The following is a 27,859-nucleotide window of genomic DNA, read 5'->3' as shown; positions in this document are numbered from 1 at the left end:
TTAATGAGAAGAGGTTTTGCCTTTATCTCCTTTATACTTCAACCATTATCTTCCTCCAGTCTATAACCATGCGGTTACCACTGACAATAATGCTCAGAGGCAACAAATGCTGATGAGTTTTCTATGCAGTCTTCACAATAAGTCTATCAAAACAACCTCGAAAAATTATGAACCCTAGTGACAGACAAATAGAACCAGCTTCAGCACGAATTTACAGCCCAAATGCAACGTTCCTTTTAATTCTTCAGGCTTTTCTTATCTCTGCTGTTCCTCTTCTGGCTAGGAGATAACAGTAATTCTTCTGTATGCTATTTTTTTTTCCAACTGAGTAAGATGTTCCTCGTGTCTTTCTGCTTGCTAAAGATAAAGGGTTAAAGACCAACTTGTGTTGGTCGCTTTGTGTTGGGGGAAAAAAAAAGTAATCAGTATTCAAGAGATTGTTATCAGAGGTAAAGCGAAGAGAACAGTAATTTTGCCTGCTTCAGTTAGGATTTTTTTTAGGTTTTTTTTTTTTCTTTTTCTTTTTTTTTCTTTTTTTTTTTTTTTTTTTTTTTTTTTTTATGAATGCACATAATGCCTGGAGTGTTGGGGCCAGATAAAAGAATTAGTGGCAGCGCAGGGGGACGGAAGCAGAAAGTACACCGGAGAATTAGACTGTCTATCTTTGTCTCTCCCAGCTCATCCAGGCAGCCGGGGCTCGCAGCTCGTAAACAATTTAATCTTTTTGCTACAGTTAAAATACAAAGGCAGCAAACCTCCTTCTTCCCAGCCGGGGAGGGGGTACGGTACGGCGGGGCGGGGGAGAAACCAGAGGAGAGGAGGTGGCGGCTGGAGAAGGGAAAAATCAGAAAAAAGGGCTGACACAAACTTTTCTGCCTCCGTTTAACCTCTCGCCTCCCAGCATCAGCACGATTTCCCCGAAATTCGGGAGGATATTTTATCTCGGCAGCCAGCCCCACCTCCCAGCCTCTTTCCTCTCCACCTCCCTCATCCCCGGCTCAAAAACTTCCCATTGTGGCTGGCTGAGAGTTCCTCCGGCTCGCAGGTTGAAGAGCTAAACAGATTAACTCACGTAAGGGAAGGGAGGCAAACTAAAGCCAGACGTGAGGCTTCTCCCCCCGCCCTGGATCCGCAAGCAGAGCCCCACGGCAGAGCCGGGCGCTCCGCGGCTTGGCAAGCCGGGAATTGCGCGTGCTGGGAATGGTGGGAGCCCTGTGGGACAGGGCTGGCCAGGCACTCCTCCAGCCGCATGGGAGGGCGGTGGGAAAGCCTTGGGAAGGGTGGGAAGCATCAGGGAAGGAGCTCTGACCTTGTCCGGGTCACCAGGTTTTGGGCTTTCCCAGCCGGAGCCTGGGTGGACACATGAAAGTAGGGATTGCTTAACACTCTGCTGGAGGGAGGGGGAGGCAGACAGCTCTGGAGCTTTCCTAAATCAAGGTTTAAGCTGTGGAGACTGAGTAAGAAGGGCAAACCAGCCCAGGGAGTTCACTGACTCCTATTCTGCAACCACAGCAACGAGCACAACTAAACCAAAAAAAATCCAGAAAAACACAGGACCTCTTCTCCTCAGCTCCAAACTAAAGCTCCTCTCACTCTTCTCCATCACCAAAGGGATGGAATCATCTGCAGCTATTAACCCAAGATTTTGAGGGAATAATTGTCTGGGATTAATAGCTGAGTGAAACAATCACAGGCTGGACTGTGCAGTCGCTCCTCCCATGAAACCATCCACACACAAAGCTCAGTTTTTGCCTGTTGGTCCTTAAGCAATCACACATCACTCACCAAGGCATCGCTCACAAATGAGTGACACTCACAGGACAAATGGCCAGGCTGGATATGGCCCTGAGCAACCTGGGCTAGCAGAAGGTGCCCCAGACCATGGTGGGAGGGTTGGAACAAGAGGAGCTTTAAGGTCCTTTCCAACCCAACCTTAAAAAGAGCCCAGGAAAGCAAAGCTGAGTTGTGTGCTCGGATAGAAACAGTTTGCTCGCTCTGACCACCCTCAGGACATTTTCTCTGCAGTCACAGAGCAGCTCTGTGGCATCTGCTGCCTCTGAGACTGCAGCAGAGACAAACTGCTGCTGGTACCACACCACTGTTGTTTGTCTAAAGGTAGCCTGTGTACACAAACAGAAAATCAGAATAAAATAGTAGGAACATAAGACTCTGTAAGGAAGAAATATTATTGCTGGCTTTAGAGCGAGCTGCTGAGAGCTGCTCTCTCATATCTCCATCCAGGAATTACCAAGGGCTTTAGAGACACTGTTTGAAAGAGCCTTATCCACTGCCCCGAGGAGAGGGATTCTGCCTGTTTGGTGAAGTGGGAGAGCAGAGAGCAGGCAAAGTGTGTTTCAGGTAAAGACATTGTATTTCAATACCGAGTGTTAGCCAACTCTGATGGGATATTAAAGGCTGCATTAGTCTGACTGCTGACCCCACAGAGTGCTGTAGGTTGGGTTTAAACACTTCCAGGAGGTCGAGAGAAGGACTAGGTCACGATGCCCAGGGATCCTTGTTAGAGAACCAAGATGGGCATTTAGGGCAAATCATGTGAAAGTGAAAGCAAAGCACGGCAGAGCCCTGTCCACACACACGGTTCTGTCTGCTCCTCACTCCCACCAGCATTAATTCAAACTTGTATTTTCTTGCACATATTAAGCAGAAAGGGGAAACAGTTAAATGATGTTAATATTTTTTAAATTAGCGAACAAGGAGATCCCGTTTAGGAGTCAAAGGCTGCTCTCACCCAAGGTTTTGTTTTAGAAAGGAGTGCAGAAGTTAATGAACCCAGAATAACCTTTAATTTTCAGTGTCCCCTCGCAGTCTATTCACTCAGCATTCATGGCAGTGGCATTGCTCCTAATGAATGACTTGGTATTCATGTAGCTCTCTCAGTATTACTTATGTGTCTGATCTCTCCTAATGGAAAAACTGATTGTCACTGGGAACTTATGAGGAAATATTAAAAAGATCTGATCCACAGTGAAAGTTTCTTCACTGTAAATGAAACTGCCAGATAACAAATGCAAATAAATTTGGGGAGCTTATTGGTACTGAAGTTTAGTGCCTTTATAATTTATATCTTTATTCGGGAGTATCTGATCTCCAACTTAAATGGAACCAAAATCTTTATGAAAGAGGAATCACCCTACTTTCGATATCCTTCCACCAGCAATCACAGCTGTAACCTCTTCAGCCTCCTGTTTACATCACAGTTAATTTGTTTTATATCCAAGCTGAGGTAAAGATTCCTCACTAAGCCAAGAGACCTTTTTTCTTATTTTTAAATTATCTCTGCTGTGCTATACATTTACAGAGAAACTGCTGTGCATCCATCGCCTCCTCTCCCCTCCTGGGGACCTCCCTGCAGCCTTCACTGCTCAGGTTTCCACAGCACCTGCAGGAAGTGCTGCAGGACACCAGTGGTGCCAGAGCCCTGGGAATTCCATATCCAGACCCAGCAGATCCTATTCTTCCCATTTATCACCCCACTCAGCACCCACATCTCTGGGATCAGAGATGCTCAGAATCACAGGGTTGGAAGGGGCTTTGAAGCAGCCACAGCAGAGACCCCAGCCTCCCTTTGGGCCTGCACACACCTGGCACATCCCACACACACCTGGTGAACACCCAGGGGCCTGGTACAGGCAATAATTCTCACTAATAACAGTTGTATAAACTGGGAAGAGCAAAATTATTCCCAATTTCCATCCAGAGAAGACTTAGGCAAACCAAGCTATATAAAGCCTCTGAAATGTTTCCATATGATTTGTATATTTGAGCAGGCTTTGGCATTAAGTCTGAACTGATTGGGAAGATCAGTTTGGAGGCACCACAGCAGAATACCAACAGGAGCTGCTGTTCAGCTCTGCTCCCCTCCTTCCTTCTCCCTTTGTAAAACTCCCCCAGAGGTAACAAATATCTGAGTGCTTTACTGCAGCCTTTCTTTGGGATAATAACACTAATGAAAAATGCATGCGAATGATTAGTTCTAGCAAAACAAATTTCCTTCCCAGAAAAGCTGGGAGTTAAATCCTTCTCGGAGCCCCACGTCAGCCCAGTCCCAGCACAGCCACGCTGCCTTTCCCGGTTTTCCCACGTCTGTCCCTGCAGGACCTGGCCGGCTCTGCCTCACAAAGCCACCGCGGGGCCCCAGGGCCTGCACATGTTGTTCACTAAAAGGGGTGGAAGCCCATTGTGTTTGGCTTTTTTAGCACAGCCAAACTTCTTGGAAGAAGCAATAGTTTAATGCCTTTGGAGAGCTGTGTTTTAATTTTGCCACTGTCTTCCCAGGAAAGTGATCCATCTGCTCGGTGCCCTGGTCCCCACAGCAGATCCACCAGGCAGCTCCTGTGCTTTGAGCCCTTCAAAACACACTGCTCCCTCCTCCAGCACCTTCACCTGCAGCGGGCTCAGCAGCCAGAGGCTCAGCTGGTTTTCCACTCTTTGGGAATCCCGGGATGAGCCAAGGCTCTCTGGAAGCACAGGGATGAGATGGCAGCACAGCCGGTGTCCCTGTGGCTGTCCCTGTCCTCCCGTCCTGCTGCACTCACACCTTGGACCTCCTCTTCTGCAAACAGTTTCCTCCAGTCCTCGCTAACCCTTTTCCCCCATGGACACTTGCATGAGCAGGGTTTTTGTTCAAGAATCTGTGGAGAACTTTTGGAAAAAAGCTATTTTTAACTGACAGAAACGTGGTGCTGGTGCCAGAAACCTGACCCTGCTCCTGTCCCGTGGAAGGGTCACCGTGACCCACACGTGACGCTCCACTGCTGCCCCAGCTCTCTCCCAGAAGCTGTTTAGAAATGTGTTTACACATCTGAGAAAACCAAGAGTGGCTTTGCTAACCAAATTTCCACAAACAAGCTTAAATTAATCCAATAAAGTCACTGGTAGTTAATGATTTGCCCAGATTTCATTGGAGTCGAAGCTCTGGCTTCCGCTTTAATACACAAGCACGGGGCACGGGTGGCAATTCCAGGGAGGCTGCTTGGCAAACGCCAGCATTGTTTTCCTCCATGCACCTGCAGATTGCTTGGCAGTGCCTGCTGCAATCCAGCCCTCTTGGCTGCAAAGCCTTCCAGATGTGGAAGAGTTTCCATGCCCGGTGTGCCAGCCCCGAGCCACGCACAGCTGCCGTGGCCCAGAACCAAAACCTTCTCCGTGCCGAGCTGGGGCACCCAGCCAGCCCTGCACGGCCACACCTGGGGACAGCAGAGCACGTCCCGTGGGTGAGGTTTGCCTCCTCACACTGGGGGTGGCTGCAGGTCCCTTGTCCAGCTGCTGGGACATCTCTCCCACAGCCACAGCTGGGATGTTCACGCACACCTGCCTGAAGCCAAACCAACGTCCAAAGGTGGGGAAGGGCAGAGCCTGGCAGCTCAGTCTGGCACCCAGGGACACACGTGGGTGTGAAATGCCCCGGAGAGCCTCTGGCAGCCCCGCTGCCCGTCCCTGGTGCCGGCTCACCGCGCTTTGTTCTGGGCTGCCAGATGGGCAGGGCCGGGGGTCAGCGCTGGCAGCGGGGCGCGGAGCTGCTTTACTCACTTCGGCGTGAAAAATGTCACCCTCCTCAGGCTTGGGGGATTTTCATCCCTCCTGGCCTCGCCCCCTCCCGCTTCCCCACACAGCTGTTAATGAGACAGTTTGCTGGAGCCAGACAAATGCAGACGGGCTGCCCGGGGCCAGGCGCTGGGAGCGGGCACACAGGGCAGCGTGGCACTTTTGGTGTAAGCATGTGGCGTGTTGGAGTGCCAAAAGCTTGGTTGGTGGCCTCTATTTGTTTTTCAAAGAGCTTGTCAGGTTCATTTACACACGTCAGCGCCTGCATGTGCTTGAAGAGAGAGGGGAAACACATTCTTTGTCTGCCGGGTGCCTGGAGCCCTGCCTTGGGAATGGTGGGCTGGGGAGCTGGAGGCACCTCCCGGGTCACCCCACGCTCCAGGAGCACAGGGCAGTGGAAAAGGTCCCTGCAAGGCATAGCCAGACCCTCAAAACACCATCCTCTGCCAGCACAATGAACACCACTTTGTCTTTTCAGCAGTGTCAGTGTCTAAACCCATCTTGTTGTATCCCTTGTCCAGCTTTTCCTAACACCAAGCTTTTGTTCGGGTCAAGGGAAGGCTGAGCTGGTGACTGAGCCCAGCCTTGTGTCTCTCCAAATGCTTATTCTGAACCACAGAATCATGCTTTGGGTTGGAAGGGATCCTAAAGACCATCTCATTCCCACTTGAGCATAAGGGGGGATTCTCCTCAATTCCTACATAAAATTTAGACCCTTTGTGGCAACGAATGTAAAAATGAAAAATTTTTGTTTCCTTTCCTTGACGCTTTCTGAGTTTTGCAAGGAAACTGCTGCTGGAATTGGGATCACCTGTCAAAATTGCTATCAGGAGATAACACAACTCTTAACCAGCTCTGAAACACTACTTGAGTGAAGTGGAACAGGATTGAACTAAAAGGGTTTTACCTCCCTGATATTAAGTGCATATTGAAGATTTAAGTAGCAATTAAGGTTGCTGTAGAAGATGGCAAATCAGCATCAACTTATCTTCCAAAGATAAGTTAAAAATAATAAAAAAAAAAGACAGAAAGAGGGAAAAGGGAAAAAAACCCAGCAATTAGGAGAGTAGACCGGGGGAAAAAATATTAAATGGATGTTTCTGCACAAAAAAACCCAGGCTGACAACATTTCTGCTTTGTAAGGGGGAAATTACTGTAACGCACTGTTTACATAGCAGAAATCAGGGGAAATTATGCTGTCACACTGACATCTGTAGGAGAAGGACAATTTTAAAATTACACTGTTCAACACCTTTAATGATTTGTAACACAAGAGGTGTGGCTACTCCTATTAAATGTGTTGCCAAATCAATAAAAGGCATAATTGGAGTTGTTAGAGCAAATTATAGCACCACCGTTATGTTGCAATACAATGTTCCCTTGTAAACTGCTATTACGAGTAAAGCTGTATTTCTCTCTTATTTGGCTGTTTTGTAATGAGTTGGCATTTTGCTCCATAATAGTTCCACTTTCTTTTATGGAGCTTTCACTTTTACTTTCCTCTTTTGTGCAGCCTATAATTTCCCTTCCCTTCCTCTCTGCCTGTTGACAACTGGTCTATACGCGTTTGAAAACAGCCCTGAGGTTATAAACTATATTATTTAACATTATTTGTAATCTTTTTCAATTGGAAGTCAAGGGGGGAGGCACAACATTGGCACATTTAGAACCTGAGGTGTCTTTAGGCTGGGCCTTCACCTTCCCCGGAGGGAAGGGAGCTGCAGCAGGGCAGGAGAGATGGGAAGATCTTGCATAAACTCTTCAAGGGTCTTGCTGCTGGCATTTCAAATGAGGGATTTGGGCTTATCTGTCTGGAGCACAAGGAGTGGCTGTGGGAGGGCTGCTGGGGCTGCCTGGCAGCTGTAAATCACCAAATGTGCCCCGTGCTGAAGCTGCTGAGGTCTCGGTTGTCGCCCTGGTTATCAAGAGTTTTCTAAAGCCTTCTGAGTTTACATTCTTGTAGAGAACTTTCTCACACAACTTTCTGTAAACAACCTCTTGTTTTGCATTCTTTCATAGAGGCGGAGAAATTTGATGTACAGGTAGTTTGTCCAGTGTCGTTGGAGAGGTGGCACGTTCACCCTCCAATGCACTGGCACCTTTTGAGAACTATAAAAGATTGGAGTCAGAGAAAATAAATGAGTCTCTTCATCGTGACCAAGGCTGTGCTGCGTCGTTTTTGCTTGTGTCATTTGGTGACATCGGTCACCGCCTGCCAGGGGACACTGCTCTGCTCCTGCTCATGAGGGGCTGTTTCTCTCTCTGGGAGGAAGGCTAATCAGCATCAGCTCCTCCACACGCTCAGCCCCCAGCCCACTTTTGGCTCTGCTGGGATGCAGAATCGAGCTGGAGCCAACCTGCACGGTCACTGCCTGGGTGCTGAGGTGCTCACAAGGGCTGCTGGGCTCCCTGCCTTCGGTTCAGGGGAAGGGGGGAGGTTTGCCATTGTCCAGCCTCTCCAGTTCACAGTGAAAAAAACACAAGAGAGGAAGAAGAGAGAGGAGGAGAAGAGACAGGAGAATTGATCATGAACCAGGCTTAACCCAGTACTGCACAAGCTTAATCCCAGGTACCATAACATCCTGGGGATGGTTGTATTCCCACAGCAGGAAGGACCTGAGCCTGCCTCGCTTTCCTCTAGTCATTGACAAAAAGGCAATAGCCAATATTCCACCTCCTTTGCTAGAATTAAATCATCTGTGTCCTCTTCTGCCACCAAAACACTGCAAAACCTCAGCACAGGACACACAGGCACATTCAGGCCATGGCACAGACAGAGCTTTGGGCTGGCAGATCTCCCTGAGGCAAATTTTTAAAGAGAAGCTGTTAAACAAGAACAGTTTTAAACCAAATCCTTGCAGGGCTGAACCGTGACACCGTGTTTCCCTGGCAGGAAAGAGTTTTAAAGCAAATCCTTGCAGGGCTGAACCGTGACACCGTGTTTCCCTGGCAAGAAAGAGTTTTAAAGCAAATCCTTGCAGGGCTGAACCGTGACACCGTGTTTCCCTGGCAGCAGGGATGTCCCGAGCCCTGTCAGGGCTGCTGCTGGCGCGGGCGCTGCCAGCCTGGCTCAGCAGCTGTCCCCACGCTGGCATCCCCACAGCAGGGCCCTGCCAACTGCTGGGATCCCCTTGTCACACGGGTGTGTGCAGCTGCTGGGCTTAAACTTACTCCTGAAGTTATTCTTAGCCACTTAAAGCCGTGGAACAAGTCGCAGTTAAAGGCAGATGACCGGCACAGGCAGAGAAGGGTGGGGTGGAAAGTGACGCCCGAGTGTTTGTGATCTGCAAACAAAACCAGGGAAAATTGCTATTAAGTAGCACAGGAATGTTTGGAAATTAAAATTCTCACTGTGCTGGCAATCAAGAGAAACAAAGGCTGGAGTTTGGCCTTTGACTTGTGCCAGAGAAGCGCTTTAGCATCCACACACAGCTTTGTGCCTCTCACAGGGAGATGCTGCTCACAGGGGAAACCTACACAAAAAGTTTGTGCAATATCAGATTTATTTAACATTGTTTTATCAACTTCTGGGACCTGCGGTAAATTTATTCCTTTGTTTTTATGTAAAATTTTTCTTTGAGCCCTGTATCACTCACAGTCAGATCATGTTCTCTCCCAGCCAGAAGCTGTTATTCACAAACAGGGAAGCTGAGGAGTAAATTTTCCTCCTGTGGAGACAGAGGAACAACCTTTGAAAAGCTGCATGTAAAGGAGTGTAACAAGAGGATGTCCATGGGTGCCCCTCAGAGCCTGTGCAGCTCCAGGGCCCGGGAGGGCAGCAGGGGCAGAGATCAGTGCACACAGGGACACTTATGGCTATAAAAATATCTCCCTGAACTCAGCATGAGCCTCCCTGGGTTTTCCCATGGAACCAGGAGGGATTGGCCCTTCTCTGTCCCAATGCCATCCTGCTCTGGGTGCTGAGGCACCCACTGGTGCCCGTGCCAGGCCGGAGCCTTGCACACCTTCTGTCAGCCCAGGGGAGGAACACAAGCAGCCAAAGGGACGTGGAAGGGGGGTGCTTGTGAATGTTTTGGGATGTAACCCATACCTATTCTCTCTCTGGCAGCTTCAGAGAGAAAACAATGCTGCAGATTATGTCACAAAATGAATTCCTCCCCAGAACAGGTCGGAGCTGAAGGCATAGCAGGGTCACACTGGTGGAAGAGGACGAGGAACTCGGTGATGAGGAACAGAGCACACAAATGTTTGCCTCTGGTGCAAACCCCCTCAAGGCCATCCAAAGGAATGAGCAGCCTGGTGTAGTGGAAGGTGTCCCTGCCCATGGCAGGAGGTTGGAACCAGGTGGGTTTGAAAGACCCTTTCAACCATTCCACGAGTCAAAGTGGGCAGGGAGGGAGAGGAGCAGCTCCACTGTCACACGCCCCCAGCAGCACCAGCCACACCTGCAGAAGTGGCGAATGGAAATGTGCGTCTCTGCCGCTGCAGAGGTTTTGTTCCCAGTGAAATCCCTCCTCCTGGATCCATATGCAGAAAGGTGGGAGGGGGCCAGCCGAAAAAGTGAGGCTCCCGTTTCCTATCGGGCACGTGCTGGGCTTATCAGGCATAAGAATGCACTGCTCGTAGCCCAAATGTAAAGCAGTTAATAAACAGGCTGTTAATGTGTCAGCAGCCAGCAGTAGACAAGGCACAGTGTCTCAGGCTCCCCCCACCTCCTCATAATCCTAATTGCATCAAATCTAATCATTTTTATGGGATAAAAAGATTTCCATAGGTGACAAAGAGTTACATTCTCAGCCCTGTTGATCCATCCAGTAAAATTAGATAAGAAATAGATTTCTAGGCAATGCATTAAAGGCGACTGGGGGGCTGGGGGGGGGGGGGGGCAAGAAAAAAAAAAAAAAAGAGAAAGGGGAGATCATTTACTGCAATTCCTCGTCTCACTCCTCGGTTCAAGAAAGAAAATGTAAATGTGATGTTCGTTTGGCCACAGGCAGCTGCTTCTATCAGGCACTGCAAACTGCAGCAGGACAAAGGGGTAACTCTGGTAAAAGGAAAGGTTAATAGCAAAGCAGAGGAGGGGGGCTGCTCATCGGCATGGACGGCACGTCGCAGCCTCGACACTCGGTGATGGGTTCGAACTGGGAACTGACATGAGATATAGAAGTGCTCACTGAAAATAATTCAGAGTGACGGCCGCGCTGGCCTGAAAATGGAGAGGGGCTGAATCACCGAGCACTTGGCGAATATGCAGGAGCAGGGTTGCCAACTGCTCCTGATTATTTTCAGTAATAGTCTGGATTTTACTGACCACTCCTCTCCTCCCCTCACTTACCTGCCCCTGCAGGTTCAGGGCACTGGTGGGGGCGATGCTGGTGTTTGCTTGGATGTAAACAAGGGGCACACAGAAATCCCGGTGGCTTCTGTGGTTACATAACAGTCACTGTGTAGGGAACGTAAATAATGAGAAAAATTAAACCCACGCTCGTCCCTAATGTTAATTTTACCAACAGATATCCTAGCAGAGGCAATTGCACTGCTCATGCTGTGACAGCTAGGAGACAATCAAGGCCTAGGATATTCTATATATTTACAGTTACACAGTTCTTCATACACCAACATACACACTGAAGGAAGCTCTACATGCACTGTATGATAGATACATGGGCATTATACCAGAAAAATACATTTTGAGCACTCAAGAAAAAAAAAATAACAGTTTATAAAGACATCCCAGACCAACGTTCAGGGTCAGGATGCTGTGAAAGAGCAGAACCAACACTCCACAGCTGAGTCTGCTCTTGCACAGATTGTGAACAGGTTAGAAAGCTCTGTATTGCAGCAATTATAATTGTAAATGCTGTTCTTGCAGGTCCTTTAGCTGGGGGGATGGAGCTGGCCTCCCTCCCCAGGAGGGGCAGAGAACAGCCTGGCCCAGGGGGGATGAGGGGTCCTCCTGGGAGGGCAGCACACGTGGTGGCAGGTGACAGCCATGTCCCTGCCCAGCTCCCCAGGTGACTTATCCCAAGAGAACAAGAGGGTCCCTGTATCACAGCAGGTTTCTGTCGGGTATTAACAAATGGAAAAGTCTCACCGGGCACCTTGTGGGGTTTGTTTGTTTTTAAATCTGGCCTGAATGCATTTGGAACAACAAAGAGAAGAGGTTAAAAATATGCTAAAGCAAAAATAGATCCTTCATCCGCAGCTCGTCTGGGTGGTTGGCACTCGCCCTAAGCCATGAGTTACTGGGAGATTCAGAAGCTCTAAAAATCACTGCCCGAAAGAAAGAGAGGAAAAGAGAGTGAACCTCCTGGGTCCCCATACCCCTGTGACCATTCCTGAGCCCACAGCAGCATTCCCCCTCCAGTCTGACCCTCTGCTCCTGGTCTGAGCGGGTCTGTCCTGGCGCGTGGCTGCAGTGGCAGCACAAGCCAGAGCTAAGGCAGCCTTTGGACCATCCCCTGAACACGGCACAAGACAAAGCTTCTGCAGAGAGGCAACCTGTCGTGTGGGGATGCCAAGGATGATTCTTCTAAGGCTGAGGAATACTTGGAAGAGGAAAGTAGTGCTGGCCTGTGAGCCAGACTGTGAAGAGACCCGAGCGTCCCCTCTGAAGCACCCTCCTCTGCAGCTCCCAGCCCTCAGCAGTGATTTGCAGGATCATGGAATGCTTTGGGTTGGAAAGGACCTGCACAGGTCACTGAGTCCACCCCCTGCCATGGGCAGGGACACCTTCCACTATCCCAGCTTGCTCCAAGCCCCATCCAGCCTGGCCTTGGACACTTCTAGAGTGAAGCCACAGCTTTCCCAGTGGTGCCCAGCTTGGTTTCAGCCCCTGCAGTTGGGCTGCACCGTGTGGAACAGGGTGTGCTCAGCACTGACATCCTCCCACCCTCCCCTCAGTCTCCTGCAGGATTTGGGGTGCAGTTAGTACAGCACCTGCCATGTTCAGCTCTTCCTTCCCTCCTTTGTCATTTTAAAGCTGCCATTGTGAGGACCCTCCTGAAATTATGTAAAGCCCAGCTGGTTAGATGAGGGCAACCTGTATTTATAACCCCAGTGTTGAAACACATACTAATTCCACATAAATCTATGGCAAGTTAATCATGCCTGCATTTCCAATCCAGTTTTATGAGGTCAGAGCTCTCGGTCCAGCACTCCTCCCGTGCCTGAGGTGGTGGTGGCTGTCAGCTGCTCCAGGCTGTGACACCCCAGAGCTGCCCCTCCACCCCCAATAGGGAACCAGCTCCCCATGGGCTCCCCCAAGAGGGTTTCCCTTTCCAGGGGCTTTCAGTTCCCCCCAGACTCATCCTACAATGCCAAGAGAAAGCAGAGGGACCTGCTCTGTGTGTCCCTGCTGGTTTAGCTGATCTGATCTGGCTGTCGTGTGATCTGCAGACAGACATGGAGGGGTGATGGCACAGCTGCCACAATGACCCCGTTTTGTTGTCAGCCACAGCCCCTGTTTAAATCCAAAGCAGTCAGTGCAGCCCATCCCTGGATTCATGGCTGCTGGAGATGGGGAAAGGTGGCACAGACACCTGGGGCAGCCATGGGGCCATGGCCAGAGTCTACGACCGACAGGCAGCTCCTCTCCCTCACTTCTCCGTGGAAGAGCCTTTTATACCCAGACTTCTTGAGACCTCCAGCATTACCAGGAGCTTTACTGATACCTGTACAACACCTGAAGCTGGAGTTAAAGCTGGTTAACTCCCAGCCCTCTCATCCCAGCAATAGGAGCAGATACCACAACACCTGCAGCCTCCTGTGGAGCTGCTGCACACACCAAGGTGGGAGCTGCTCCCAGCCTGCCCCGATTTTCCTTCTCTGTGCTGGGAACATAAATCCTTGCTCAGCTCCTGGTGCTGCTGCACTGCCGACCTTGCTGAGGCTTGGCAGTGGCATAGATCTCTGTTTGGAGAAGCAAGGAGCATTTGGATCCCAGCTCAGGATGGTTTTGGCACGGATGGACAGAGAACAAACAGATTTCCTGCCACATGGAATTGCTGGAAAGAAACAATAGCTGGAGTCAAAGAAAAGAACCAAAATCAGGGGCATGTCCTGTCGCTTCCCATTTCTGCACCTGCATGAAATGGCCAAAGCTTTGAGGAACAAAGCTGAGCTCTGGTGTTTCACTTGCTCTTCCCTGTGGATGCAGTTACTGAAGCAGAACGGGGAAAGGTCACTCAGCCTCAGTTATGGTTCCAGTCCATTTCAGGGTTTTAGCACTGACATCAGCCCATAAATAGTAAAGGCATCATTTTGTGAAATAGATTTTTAAACTGTTCTGTTTATACTCGACTCAGTAAAACATGTAAGGGCTTCCCACAGCAAGCTTTTGGAGGGTTCAGAAGGGACAGAGACCTCCAGAAAATAAAGGGAGAGGCCTCTGGCAGTTTAAAGATCTAGCTTTTTATCTTTTACTTTATTTTCTAGATATCATTATTTTGCAATAAAGCACAATTTTCTAAACACGTTTCTTAGCTGGTAAATAAATTGGACAGCAAGGTGACTCTAAAATGTGCAAAAGTTTTCCCAGAAAAACATGCAGAAAGTGCCACCAGGATTTCTGTGCTTGGATATCTGGCTGCAGAGTATGCTTATCAGTTTGCTAATAACCATCAGCTCTCCATCCCAGTCACGCTGCACTTCCAGGAGCTGAAATTAAAAATATTGACAGAAACAATTTCTGCCAGGCAAGAGAAGTTCACACTGTTACTGTAATTTCTTGTAGGTTCCTATTGAAGTTTCTATGTGTGCCCTGTATTACCTGCCAACTGCTGCTCTATTTATTTTACATTTCTGAAATGTGAAATATTCACATGAAAAAAATATAATACAGAATGTAATTTCTCCTGCAGAACGTGGGAGGAAGTGAGCTGGGCGCCTCCTGAGCTGTGGTTCTTAGAGCAGCACCTCTCCCTGGGCTGTCCCTGCCTAAGGAGTGGGTCCAGCCAAATCCCAGGCAAGAAGGGCCTTGGGAAGGAGCTGGGACACCCAGGGAAGCTGAGCACTGAGTCCAAGCTCTGTGTGCAGGGAAGATATCACAGGAGAAAGGCTGACAGCTCCTTGTGGCCCTCTGCAAGGGGCTGACCCTGGTGTCCAAGGGGGAATTTCCCACAGGTTCAGAGCACTTTGGGTCACGGGCTCCAGCCACTGATTTTTCATACCCTTTATTCCACATCATTTCTGCTCTCCATCCTCCAGCAGCCACAGCTTAAGCTGCACAGCAAAACCCATTTATGAGCCCTTTTGCCTTAGACTTCCAACCCTTCCATGACTTGGGAAAAAGCTTTGATATGAGACTTTTGGTTCAGGCCCATTTTACACCAGCAGGTTACAATAATCCACTCTTGAACCACAAACCTTGTTTGGGAGGCTGCAGGCCACCAGGAAAGGCTCCCAGTTAAAGCCAGAGATGAAAAAGAAATCCCTGTCTTGGTGGCACAGACAAAAGTTGCTGCAGTGGGTATAAATGACATCCACCTCTTCCTTGTGGGCTCCCACATCCAGGGCTGCGAGGAGAGGAGGGTGATCAAGACCAGCTCAGTTTCCCAAAGAACACAACACAACCCAATCCTACTTATTTAGGATTGTTTGGAGCGTTAAAATAGGGAAAAACCAGAAGAACAAAGCTGTGGTAATTACGCTCAGTGGGACGTATTGTACTCAATTCAAACGTAATGGGAGCAGTGCTGGGTAAATGCACACACAAGAACACTCCCTCCCTCCACACCTCCCTCATTCAAATGGATTTTGCAGGCACAAAATATACTTTTAACCCAAATATATGCAACACTAGGATTATTTTTATTAGCTGAAATAAAGGAACACCACACTGGGTGTGCAGCTACCTCTGGCTGATGTTAAAGTTACACAGACCCTCCTGCAGATGCTGAAGTTACACAGACCCTCCTGCTCAGGCACAGCAGACTTTGCTAGAGAATTTCTAAAAGATTTAAATGGTTTCAATTTTCTTTAGCTTGTGCACCTTGGTTGAGATAGGATTACTATTTTTTTGCAAGTGTCTTTCCCGAGATCATTTACAGGCCTCTTAAATGAGAATTAAACCCCTATTACCTCTGAGATCAATACTGGATCCAGGCAGCCCCAGACCTCAGGGGAGGGGAGGGCACAAGGAGCAATTGTCCTCAGAGGGCTCCAGGTCCCTGCAGGTACCACTGGAGCCAAGATTATCACCCTCTCAGAGGCCAAAATCCAGCAGAGCAGGATCCCCTGACAGCCACTTCAGATTCACCTTTGGCTTCAAGAACCCCTGAGCAGCCAAAATCTCCTCCTACTTTTCTTTTTCTTTTTTTTTTTTTTGCCTGGGCCTATCTCTTTTCAGTGAGGACAGATGATCTATTTTGAGTTTAGGTACTGCACGTGGGATTTCTCATTGTTGTTGTCTCTTGGACAGACTTTCCCCTGGCAGAATTTTGTCCCCTTTCCTGCAGAGAAGGCCCTGGAGAAGGAGCATCCCATCTCCCTGCTTTGCATAATCAACCTCTGGAGAGGGCTGGGAGGCAGGAGGGGGCCGTAACAGACTTGCCATCATCTCTGCTCTTTTTGCACCTTCTTTTCAGCCTCTCTCTCTCTTTTTCCCCTTACCAGCTTTGCTCCCATCTATGAAAAATCAGCAAATAAAAAGTTACATTAACCCCACCCTGACCTCTCCGACATAATACACTGAGGGCTGATGGGCTGCCTTTGGAGCTTCGCTGAAAAGCTGTCATTCCTCGGCATCCCAAGCACAGCCCAGGGAGCATTTACCGGATAATTAATATATTAAATGCATGAAAAATAGTTACACGCCCCCCCCACCCTAACCTGAGCTTCCCCCCTCCACACATACCCTGCCATCTTTTCCAGGGAAAAGGAGGGATGTAGAAAAGGAAGGGGGAAAAAAAGATAGATACAGCATGTGCACCATCAATATAAAAGCATCCCCTGAATAGCCATCATAAAAACTGTTCATAATTTTATAGCTTCATTCGTGCTGGAGCACCATAAAGGCAGGCCATATTTTTTACACTCAGGATGCCTCATAAAAAAAAAAAAAAAAAAAAGGAAGGAAGGAAACTTGGCATGGGGGACATGGAAGCACAGCAACGAAGCCATCAGCTCACCTGAGGAGAAGAGCTCAGGAAAAGGGGGTTGGAATTTGTCCTCTCTGACCTGTGAGGTTCTGAATCCCACTGAGGCCATCAGAGTAATTATTAATTGGGAAGTCTTTAGGCTTTTTTCCCCCCCTCTTTTTCTCTTTTTGCTGACTGCATATTTGCCTTTTTAAAAGGATGATGGAAGGCCAGGGAGGCAGCCCTGCCCTCCAACTGTGTCCTTCAACTTTAAGTGGGCCAGCATCTTTTTTGGTGCTGTGAATCCCCCTCCCCTTTCCCTCCCCAAATGCAAAATTCATGAGCTGGAGCATGGATTAACAAATAAATTATAATGAAGGCAAATGGGTGGCAATAAAAAATAATAATAATAAAAAAGGAGGCCTCACCTTCACGTGACAGAGGCTGAGCAATATAACAAACCAGCTCGTTTATTTTCACCCAAGCCTGTTCTCTGGCTTGGGAAGGTAGGATTTTAAAGCATTTTATCCTTTATTTCCTGTAATATATTTGGACAAGGTAGCTGTAAATCTGAGGCACGAGGAGAAATCAAAGAGTGGCAGGAGAAGATGGGGGTCGAAGGGAAAGGAGCTGTGTTGGTTTGTGGATATGGCCCCTGAGCTTCTGTGATCCAGGGATTTAGAGCAGTCACCTACACACCCCTGGCTGGCTGCTCTGCCACGCTGCTGCTCCCAGCACTGCCAGCAGCTCACACCAGCCTTTATTCTACACCTGCGTGCTCATTTTGGAGTGGAATAGGTAAAACAGCAGGGATGCCCCTTAAAAATGTACACACAAGGCTTGTTACACTCATCAGTCATCCAGAGTCGAGGGGAAACCTTAGAGAAATCAGCTGGTTTGTCTAATAAAGCAGAGCAGCTTTAAGAGAAATCCCTGGATACCCAATTCTTCACTCAGAGACAGTTTCCTTCCTCCCAGAGCTGTATCACAAAAATGAGCCTTTTCAACCACAGGAAAGTTTCAAAGTAAACTTCATTTCAATTTTCAGTCAATATTTGGTGAGTTTCATTTGGGCTTCATTTGTGTGTTTTGTAGGTTAGGTTTTTGTTTTTTTTTTTTGTTTTTTTTTTTTTTTTGTTTTTTTTTTTTTTTTTTTTTTTTTTTTATGGGGTTTTGTGTTTGTTTGTTTTAATAAATCAACACTAACACCACCAACATCCTGCAAAGAACCATTAAAAAGACTTCAATATTTGGTCCCACATTAAGTTTTCTGATTGAAGGAAGTTTATCAGAAAAAAAAAAAAAAAAAAAAGGAAGAAGCAGTTACAATTTTTTGCCCCATCCCTCTCCAAGTCCTTCCTTCAGCTGAGCTGGTCCCTCGTGCCCTAAATGTTGACCAGAGTGGGAGAGGAGACCTGAGTCCCTTTGGGCATGGAGCCGGCAGGTTCTGGGAAATGCTGAACTGCCTTTGCCTGACAGGACCCTCCAAAAAGCTTCAGCAGAACACGTTTATCTGCCAGTCCCAGCGTGGCTATGCCAGTGTGGCTCCAGCCTGGGGCTCTGGGTGCCGGGAGAGGAGCCCAGGCTCCGCACCGGAGCCAACAGCCCCAGAGCAGCCCCGAGGAGCTGCCACCCCAGCTGGAAAGCTCTGGACATGGCAGGGCTGTGGAGCAGTGCCTTTGGGAGCCCTGGCTCTGGAATTCCGGCTGTGGAGCTGCCACAGCCCTGCCTCATTTGTCTCTTTCATGTTTATTCATGGCGAGCTGTGACAGGATCCGGCTCCGTTCGGGAGGTGCCAGCAGGTGGCCTAATAGTGGGAATTAGTGAGGCACAGAGCCACACTGGGGCTGCCTAATGCTGCCGGGATTAAGGCACGCTCAGAAATGAATAAAGCTTCTTCGAGGGGAAAAAATAACAGCAAGGGAATGAAGAGGAGTAGGAGGAACCGAGGGGGAGCCCAGTGTGCCGCGCTCAGCTTGGCCAAGGCTCAGTCATGGGAAAGTGTTCCTGTGCCATGCGTGTGCTGGCAAGAGCCCCTTCAGCCATGGCACGGAGAAACGTCCTGGGGGGAAAAGCCCCGAGGTGACCTCTCCATCCCGGGAGGTCTGCTGGCCTGCAGCATCTCCTGAGGGTGGCTCCTGGAGAGAGGGGGGAGAGCTTTCCTGGGCCAGGTGCGAGGCACCGGCAGCTCCTGGGGTGCCAGGCACAGGAAAACAGCCCCGAATCTCTGCCAGCCTCATCTCCTGGTGCCTTCTCTCCACCTCTGTTTTTCCAATACTGTTTCAGCCCCCAGGCAGCCTCTGGAAACTCCTTGGGAAAGGATGGCAGCGGACTCAAGGTGATTTTGCTGCACAACACCAACCCTTTTCACAGCCTTTCACCTGCTCCTTGGGAATCAGGGCAGAATTTTACAGAAGGGAGAAGAAGGAGCCCTGCCCTGCCATGTCCATCCATGGCAGGCTGTGCTTCCAGTCATCCCATCCTGCCTCGGATTTTCACAGCTAGCAGCACTACAAATAGCAGGAAGAGGAGCTTTGTTTCTTCTGCTCATAATTATTTTCCATGATAAATGTTAATTTTGTGTTTTCTCCAATAGCTTTGAATTATTTTTAAATGCCAGACATATACAGGTGGAAAAAAAAAATCTCAAACCACAGGCAAAGCCCCTTTGCTCTCATTCCTGTTTCTTGCAAATAGGAATCACACACAGAGACACATCCCACCAAACACACACAATTCCTGCCTAGCACTGCAAACTCCTCTGTCTTATTCCCTCTTTATGAATTAGGCACCCAGTTGTTGGTTTTTTCCCCTTTGGAATTTTAAACAGATTTCACACCTGGTCTGACAAGGGTTCCAGGTAAATTACCGAAAAAGCACTGACTAATTTGAAAAAATATTTAAGAAACTCCAAGTTCCCTGCCTTTTTTACTATCCTCTGCTCCATAATTACATTGCACTGCCTGATATTTTCATGGAACATTAACCGAAGTCAGGTGACTGCCCCCTTACAGTCTACGCCTATCCGTTACCCATAAGACCCCCATGGACCTTGACATTATTAATAGTCCTATTCATTAAGTATTACTCTTGTAGAATGAGTAGCATAATATTGGCCTGGAGATAGGAACAGGCAGAAGGAATAAGTCAAATTAATTTTCCGCAGCAAACGCCCCGATTCTGTAAATGACATTCTATACTGTTAGCATTTTAAATGTGACACAAATGGCAGGAGATACAATTTGAAAGCAAAATAGTAGAAGACATGGCTCAGGGTGTAATGTGCTGCATAAAAATCCAATAACATCAGTTACATGAAGGAAGGGAATGAACCAACCCGATGGAGGGTTTTAATTTGCATTTGTTTAAAATGGCAGGTAAGGGAGCAGCTCCCTGATTGGGGTTTTCTCCCCTTCTGCTCGGGATGAGGGTGCAGAAGAGCTCAGAGCCATTCTCACACCTTCCTGCCACCTCCACAGCTCTGCTCTGATGGTGGCCAAGGGGTAAATCCCAGGCTGGCCCATCTTAAAGGCTCCGTGCAAATCCAGGAGGAGCCTGCAAGCTCAGCCTGCCATGTTTCAAGTCCCTGCAGACAGCTCAGCTTGGGCTGCAGCTTCCCCAGGGAAAGGATGGGAAAATGTCTCCACTGGAAGGGTTATCAAGCGTTGGCCAGGCTGCCCTTGGAGTGGTGGCTCCCCATCCCTGGAGAGGTCTAAAAGAACGCGGCTCAGTGGTGGCCTTGGCAGTGCTGGGGTAGTGGTTGAATTTGATATTAAAGATCTTTTCCACCCCAAATGATTCCATGACAGTGAGTGGCTCGTAGGTACCACGGGCTCAGTGACATCCCCTGATTTTCCATGTCAGGGACCTGCTCTGCAACTCAGGATCTGGACATGGATGATCCTCATGGGATCCATGGGATCCATGCTCAGGATGCTCCCTGAGCTGGTGAATATCTGATCTACAGCATCTCCTTCAGGAAACGCCAAAGCCACACAGCCAGTTCCTCTGGGCTTCTCTGGAGCTGGGGCCAGAGCCTGAGCCCTGGATTTAAACCCAGCCAAGCCCAGACACTTTGGGGTGGGGTTCAGACCCAGAGCTAAAGGCACATTTTTGAGGAAATGTTGCCAACTTGGCAGCGGTGCAAATCAAACTCTCAGATCTACAGTCCCCAACAGCTGCCCAGAGGATGAATGGGGCTGAAATTCAACACCAGTGCTGAATCCTGGGCTTTCAACTTTTTTTCTCAATAATTTTTTAATATCTAAAGGCATCTGCTCTGGGGGAGGTACAAGAATGTAGCTCTCCAAGCCATTTTGCATTTTTCTTCATTTCCTTTTGCCTTCATTTTCTTCCTTACAAAGTTCACTGTACCAAGACAGCAGACCATCAGACAGCAGAGATCTGATCATAAAAAAAAAAAAAAAAAGCAAAAAAAAAAAAAGCCTGACCTCCATTAGTTTTACTTAGGGTAGAGCCCTGCACTGTAGTTTATTTATTAACAACATAAAATGACACTGCCTATAGAACATAGAATAAATACACATAATTTCCCCAGAAAGAGCATTGAGCTGGCTTCCTGAGGGGGAAAAACTATCACTTAATTGAAGCAAGAAATGTTCAATCCAATAATCTATAATTAGATATTTGATGGAATACGTTACCTAGAGATGTTTATTTATAAAATGCTTCCATCAATAATAAGTTGTTGGGAGGGGGAAGAGAAGGCCCTTTCCTTGGCTGCTGGGATGAGTGTTTGTGTTGGAGGGAGTTCCATGGGCAGTAAAGGAAGCTGTTCCTGCAGCTCACCCTCTGGAGCTCAGGATCCTCCCTGAGCATCACCAGAGAGAGAGCTCAGGAGTCTGGAGAACAGAGCTCCAGCCATGGAAAGGAAAGGAAAATGCTTTTTAAATTTTTTTTGGGATGTGTCCCTGCCCAATAATAATCTTTGGTCCCTTCCAAGCCAATCCAGTCTGGGATTCTATGCTTAAAACCACCTCAAAATAAAGAGATCCAGCACGAGGAGCAGGCCTGCAAGAGGTGTGGACACCTGAGAGCCATCGCTGGAGCCACAACCTGTGACACTGTCATTTCAAACCCATTCAATTCCCTCAAATACCCTTGCTCTCACATTCTGTACTCCCAGAACACATTGGGCAGCTCACAGAGGGGATGTGAGCAAATATTTGAACGCTCTCTCGGCAAACCAGCAGGACTTCAACGGCAGAGGAGGAGAAGATGCCTCTAAGAGTCCCACAAACCCTGCAGCCCCAGATGACACACACAACCCCCCACTCACGCCTTCCCACTGCTGTTTTTCCTCCAGACAAATTATTATTTCTGCTGGTTGCAACCCTACTGCCATTCTTATTACAAAGGCAATTGTTCCTCTCCCTTTAATTTGGGGTTGCTCAGTGCTCCAGCTACTTCTGCAGTGTGGCAAACTGTAAATTGTGTTTGAAACTACAAAGTGCAGAATAAAGCAACTGATTGAAGCAGTAAAAAGGAAAAAGAAAGGAGCAAATGCACGTTGGTGGAAGGGCTGTAAAAAAGAAGATTCTTCATTCATCAAGGTAACAAGATTTGGGAGGGAATATACATGTCAGAGATGAAATACAGGTGATAATTAACACATATCCTACATGAGACCATGCTGTGGCATAGAAGTACATGGGCAGAACTTCCGGTGACTTCCAAAAAATCAGACTTAATAAGATTTTTTATAATCTCTAGCAGTTCACGGAGTATTACCAGGTTGTGACAAGAAAAATAGTCTGTCCAGAAGTGGTGGATTTGCACAGATATTCAAGACAGGGAGGCATTAACAACAGCAAGTGCTCACGTCCTTTTTTTCTCTTTTTGTCCTAAAAACACAGTGGGAAGTGCTGGTGCAGGGAGAGTTTGCATTTGCTCAAAAGCTGCCTACGAAGGGCTTGTTTGCCCTTGCTGCCTCTGTGCCAGGCAGCTCCCGTGGAGCAGGGTGTGCTCTGTCATTAGGTGACCGTGGGGACAGGGGACACCAGAGCTGAGCTCAGGGCAGGCAGAGCAAACAAAGCCTGCGAGCACCGTGGAGCCAGGGCTGCCCTCGCCCCGAGAACAAACAATTCCACTCCTCAAGTGGGACTTGGGTTTGGTGACCAAACCAGCGTTTGTGGGGTGCCAGGGAGGTGACACTGCTGAGCTGCACAGAGCAGAGCTCTCAGCCCGAGAGCGGGCAGCGAGCACGGCGCACAGAGCGCAGGGCAGGGAGCTGCCCTGGCGTGGAGGAAAAGGCCGTTTTCCAGAGAAATGCTTTGTCTGGCACTTTGAGGAGGTGCCACCTGCAGCCATCACCAGCACACCGGGGCTGCCCAGCCCCTCTCCCCATCCCCATCCAGTGTGAGGCAAGAGCTCAGCCACCGCCGATCCATCAACGGTGTTTACACTCGGCTCCCTCACTCTGCCACGAGCAGGAAATGGGGGGAAAATTATAATAATATCACAAATGAAATTGAATGAGTAACAACATTTTCTAAGAACAGAATAAATACAGTTGGTGGTGCCTTTTTTTTTTCCAATTTAGTATTGTTTAATATGCATTTAATCAACCCATTCAGTATTATAGAGTCTATGTACCGTGACACCCTCCTATGCCACAGAGGAAGCATTCATAGGCCATTAGGCTAAAGTAATATGTATGAGGAACCACTTTTCCCCAGGGTGTAGTAACTATTTTTGCTCCCCAGTCGTCCCCATTAAATCATTAAACCTCATGACTATGCTTTCTGAACTCTACCCTGATCTTTAAAAAGCAGAACATTAAAGGGCAACTGTCACCCTCCATTGCACAGGCCTTGTGTTTTATATATTCAAAGCATTAAGCCTTTTGTCAGTCTATACATCATAAGCACTGGAAGAGTGTATGCACAAACAGGAAATGTTTATAACTGATGTCCCTTTTATAGTGGATGTGCGAATGGGCAGGATAAAAAAGCTGAGGCTCGGCTATTTTATGGAAACTGAAGCAACGTGATTTTCCCCAGCTGCTTGCAATAAAACCATCTCCCTTACTTATCTTTATGTGGCCAGTTGCAGGAGAAAAGAGCAGCAGAGTAGCACAGGCAGAGAGTTGGAGGAGTCGCCAACTTTGGACTTGTAGATCCCATTTCCCTACTTCATGGCAAAAGCTTAATTAGAGAACAGAGAATCTACTGAGAAATGGTTGGGCTGGGCTTACGAGATTCTTCCAGCTCCCAAATGTCTCTTTAAATGTGTCACTGCTGAAATGCAGCCACATCTGGGAAGAAGGAGGAGGTGAACAAAGAATGAGAGGTGCAGCCACCTCCACCACATCCCTGACAGGTCAGTACTGCTCACTTCTCTTGAGGGGTTTCAAAAGACCTTCCACAGCAAACTCTTTGCCATCTCCACTTTGCTCCTCCTCACACTGGGGGCTACAGGTACAAGGAACAAGGAGAGGTCTCAGCCTGAACTCTGTGCTTTGCACAGCTGGAAAAAGCCTGGGAGACCATTCCCAGCTCCCTCACAGAGCCTTGGAAAAGATGGCTCACTGCTGCCTTGTGAGCTTAAATAAAATAATAAATAATGCTTCCTATGGCACGTGTTCAGGGCAAGGTGGTTTTGCTTAGGCTTCTGGAATTCTCTCCTGGGTTTCTGAGGAGTAAGGTGCTACAGAAACCCTTGTGTGACTTTGATTAAGATTTTGGGCAAATCGCTTCCCTGCACCTGTGTTCTGCCCTGTATGACCTCCCAGTATGACAGCTGAGCTTTACAGACCATGAATATTCTCATGAGTAAATTGGGAAACAATGAGCACAGGGCAGAGCTTTGCCAGGGCTTTTAGCACTGGGGCAAGGGGCGACAGAAAACAGACCCTAGGAAGGGTAGCTGAGATAGGCACAGCAGCAACCCCAGAGAAGAAAATCGGGAAGTTCCTTTCAAGGCAGGGGAAAAGAGATCAAAATAAATGTTAAGGTCAGGCGAGGGGCAAAGGACAAACACACCTCCATATCCTTTAGGCTGTGTTGCACAGGTAGCACTGCACAGCTCCTTCCCCCGGTACCACATCCCCTCCCCATCCTTAGGCAGCTGAGGACACTTCCCAGTTACCTGCAGATCCCTTGTAAAACAACAGGGAGTGTTAGGTTAACATGACTTAGGGAGCGATAGCGGGGCTTGCAAAATGTCACAGCTTTCATGCTGTATGTTAACTTCCCAGCCAGCGGTATCAATCTGCAGCAAAACACAGTTATTTCATCATGACATCAGTTCACCTTTAAAGGCATATGGTAAAGCCTGCTTTGTGGCTTGCAGCAGATGAGCTTCCTATAATTACAATTTGAACTGTTCCACAGGCAGCTCTATAGATAGTGGATCAGTGATTAAAGTTGAAATCACAGGGTAAGTAGTTCTGTGACACCGTGAGTCACAACAATCATCAAAGACTCAACTCTGGTTTCTGATGAAGTGGAGATAGCGCAGTGATTCAAGTAGGGGACTGAGACTCAAGTGCTGCTACTTGGAGGCAGGAAAAGAGCAGACACATTCTTGAGGAAGATACTCAGTGCGTGCTATTGACTGGCCCCAAGCAAATCTTTAACCCTGCGTCTGGGAGAGAGCATGACTGTGCATCTCATTGCGGCGGGGCCGGTGTCACACCTGAGGATCACAGGCTGCAGTTAAACATTGCTGCCGCCGATCCCCCTTTGATTTCAGGAATAATGCATGCCGGGCGCAGGACTGCCGGCACTGCGGGGCTCGGCAGCAGGCTGAGGTGTGCGTTTGTTTTTCCCTACAGAGCTTTCCTGCTCCACGAGAATCCCGGCAGCACACGAGGCGCGGGAGGGAAAGAGATGTGCGCTCACACTGCTGTCCCCCTTGCTGGCCCCCAGCAGGAAGGGCTCCGTTTATTTGTGTTATCTTAAACATGCAAGAAGCCTGGTCTGCCTGGCAAGGAACTGAGGAAATCCAGCCACTGCCTCTCCTGGAGGATAATGGGCTAAAGCATTCCCTTTCCCTTGTGTATCTCCATTAGACTTGGGTGAAGCTGATGCCGAGATAATTTTGGTCCAGGAAAAAAAAAAAATCAATGGGTTGAAATTTGTACGAAATAGCCCACAATGGAATTGCTACAGCAAAAACCCAATGCAGATAAGAATTAACTCCCAGCAGAGAGGAGTCTCACTTGCATGTACAGTAAAATGAATTTTAGCACCTGCAAGGAATTGGATCTTTTCTCTCAGGCTGTAAAACTTGCTCCTTCTCAGCCCTACACATTCCCACCACAGGAATGCACAAATCCAGGTGCTGGAGAACTTCTACCAACCGTAAAATGGAGGAGAAGGATAAACTGAGGCACTGGGGGATGTTACAGCCATGGCTCAGGTGACACCAAGCCACACAGCCGTGTCCCAGCCCAGGTGGACTGTGCTGTGTCCCAGGGGAAAGGACCAGGAGAGGACCCCATTCCAGAGAGAGAACCTGTGCTTTTAAGATGAGCCAAATCCTGCAGCCAGCGTGAAGAACTGCCCTGATTTTGAAGGGAATCACTTTCTTTTCTATTTATTTGAAAGATGAAAGACACTTCGTGTGGCACGGGGAGGGGGAGGAGTGGCATGCAGGACTAAAAGCCACAAGCTGCTCCTCAGAAGGTCCTCAGAAGGCTCACTGGAAGGAGGTGACCAGCCCTGCCCAGCTTTCCCACCTCACCAGGTGTCTCTTCATACAGCTCAAGGTGGCTTTAAAGGTGGTACACAACCTTTATATTTGGGAATATCTGTGCTGCACGCTGGTGTGAGGAGGGGCTGACAAAAGGAAGGCAGAAGAAGAGAAGCTAAAGAAGAGAATAAATGTGACCCACCAGGTTACAAGGAAATCCTGGCAAGAAAATGTCATCCTGGGGACTCGTGACCACCCAACACTCAGAGAACAGCAAAGGCTTTAGCGCAGGAATTGCAGCTTCTGAGGAATTTACCAGGAGGTTTGGTCCTAACTTTATGGTACTCATTTTAAGTGGATAAACCAAGGTAAATACATGAACTTGCCTGGGAAAATTATAAAATTATTTCCCACAGGATATTTTGAAGCAAATATTCATAGGGTTTTCAGAACCACAACCCTACACACTTCCTTAAGCAGTAGAAGACGGAGCTTCCCGTTTTCCTTGTCCCCCCCCTAGGAATTCTGAGCAGGTTCTGGTTTTCATCTGGAGATTCAGGACCCAGCAGCCTGGGTGAAGGCCAGCACCCAGACACCAGCACAGAGCATGCACTGCTGGAATCCTCTGAGCAGGGAAGGGTTAAGCCCAGGGCACCTCCAGCAGTGGAGCACCAAGGTCCTTCCCAAGGCTGCAGGAACAAAGCAGCCATCAGTCTATATTTGGCCTTTGCCCTTGGATCATTTATGACTTATTCTTCACCTCCGATGACCACCGCAGCAAGCTTTCAATCTCTTGCTCTCTAGCCTCGAGCAAGGGCTCTCCCAGCCCCCCTTTCAAAATCGCACCATTTGCAATTAAAAGCGACTGCCTGAGGAGGTCTGAGCAAGTCTTCCCTTGCCCCTTTGTGCCCTTTGCCTTGCAAAGACCACACTTCAGGCACGATATCACACCAGGGCCGGGATGAGGTGGTGCTTCTGTCGTGTGAGGATATGGGGAGCAGGGAAATGGAGACACCTTGCTAGACTGCAGCTTAGAGTCCACCCTTCAGCCTGAGAGGAAAGGTCCACAGGCCGAGGTGCTGGTCAGAACAAAGGCTCTCCCCTGTGAGAACACGCTCATGCAACCAGGAGCTGCTGGGGTTACACCAGCTGGGTTTCACTCAGGAGAGCCTGGGTTTGTTTGCTCAGCCCTGAGCTGAGCATTTTGTTCGTTTCACAGCCACGTCCTCTCCTACTTCACTCAGAAAAAAAATCTCTCTGATGTAAATATACAACATAATCCTGAAAATAAAGACAGAAGCATTCCTTGTTCTGAGAACACCTTTATCAGGACTTCAAACATCTATCTCCTGGGAAGCAACACGCAAGTGTTCAGGAGCGAGACTGTGCCAGGCTCTCCCTGTCCCAGTGATGGCTGGAGAAAGCTGATGAGCCAGGCTGGATGCTCCCCTCAGGTGTTGTGCTGGTCCAGGCACTTTGTGGTGAGCACTGGCCCTCAGCCACGGGGGCTGTGCCCGTCCAACACCCCCTGAGTGCATTCCCAGGGGCAGGAGAGGAAGGGGAGCAGCAGGCTCTGCTCATCTCCTTTGCCAGATGGA

General features: G+C 48.5%; 1 long non-coding RNA gene across 1 annotated transcript in view; it reads right to left on the bottom strand.

The window, feature by feature from the left end:
* Positions 1-27,859, bottom strand: part of LOC128798192 (uncharacterized) — a 162,010-nt gene that overhangs the window by 88,662 nt on the left and 45,489 nt on the right. The window lies entirely within an intron of this gene.

The sequence above is a fragment of the Vidua chalybeata genome, chromosome 20 (assembly GCF_026979565.1).
Source record: "Vidua chalybeata isolate OUT-0048 chromosome 20, bVidCha1 merged haplotype, whole genome shotgun sequence".
In the NCBI taxonomy this organism is placed as follows: Eukaryota; Metazoa; Chordata; class Aves; order Passeriformes; family Viduidae; genus Vidua; species Vidua chalybeata.
Note: the sequence above shows the minus strand (reverse complement) of the source record. Positions and strands in the feature narration are given on the sequence as shown.